The 909-nt window shown below is 64.8% G+C and overlaps 1 protein-coding gene across 1 annotated transcript in view; it reads left to right on the top strand.

The window, feature by feature from the left end:
* Positions 1-909, top strand: part of SH3BP2 (SH3-domain binding protein 2) — a 35082-nt gene that overhangs the window by 31083 nt on the left and 3090 nt on the right. The gene's annotated exons all lie outside the window — the stretch shown is intronic.

Below are 909 nucleotides of genomic sequence, written 5' to 3'. Positions count from 1 at the left end.
ACAGGGGGTGAGGGGGGCCGTGGGACAGGCTTTCTGAGCCCCTGCCTTGCCTGGCCAGGGCCTTTGGGGTCAGGGGGGCTGAGAGGGTGGCCGCCTGCCCTGGGAGAGGCCTGGGGGACAGAGCTCGGGCCGTGAGCCTTTGGGGCCCTGCCTGGGGCCCTGGGTGTGCCCCTGGCTCTGGAGCCATGGGGGCTGCCTCGCCACCCTCCCCAAGTGGGAACTTGCCGGAAGGCGGAGCGTGGCGTGACTCCCCCAGGCCTGCTTGGAACGCTTTCTGCTTTATTGCTGGGCAGTGCCAGGAGCCCCGGCGCCCCCACTTCCAGTGTCAGCAGCCTGTGGTCAGAGATGCCGGGACCCACAGCAGTGAAGGCCCTGGGGGCCACAGGGTGCGCCTCGAGTGGGTGCGCTAAACCGGGCCCCCAGCACCCTTGGCCCCGGCACCTTTCCCCCCAGGACTCTCTGTTTTATCCTTATCTGAGGCGGTGTTTATTTTTATTATTATTTTTAATGATTTAAGAGAGAGGAAGGGAGAAGGAGATTGAGAGAGAGAAACATCCATCGATGCCTCCTGTACCCACCGGGAATCGAACCTGAGACCTGTTGGTGTCTGGGATGATGTTCCAACCAATGAGCCACCTGGCCAGGGCCCCAGAGCTCTTGTGAGGCCTGCTCCTGGGGGAGGGGCCTGGGAGGACCCCTTGCCGCCTCACTTGTTTCACGAGGGGCCACAGTGGTGTAGACCCCCACTGCGGAGCCTGGGACCTGGGCCTGGGACCAGGGTGGACTCACGGCCCAGCCTCACCCACAATCCAGCGGCCGGTCCTGTGCGGGCTCCTTAATTCTCCCCGAGCCACCGCGCCACACGTAGCCCAGCCCCTTCACACCCGCCACCCATCCACGGCTGCTCCC

Source organism: Myotis davidii, unplaced genomic scaffold (assembly GCF_000327345.1).
Source record: "Myotis davidii unplaced genomic scaffold, ASM32734v1 scaffold937, whole genome shotgun sequence".
Lineage (NCBI taxonomy): Eukaryota > Metazoa > Chordata > Mammalia > Chiroptera > Vespertilionidae > Myotis > Myotis davidii.
This window is presented reverse-complemented; position numbering and strand designations above follow the sequence as displayed.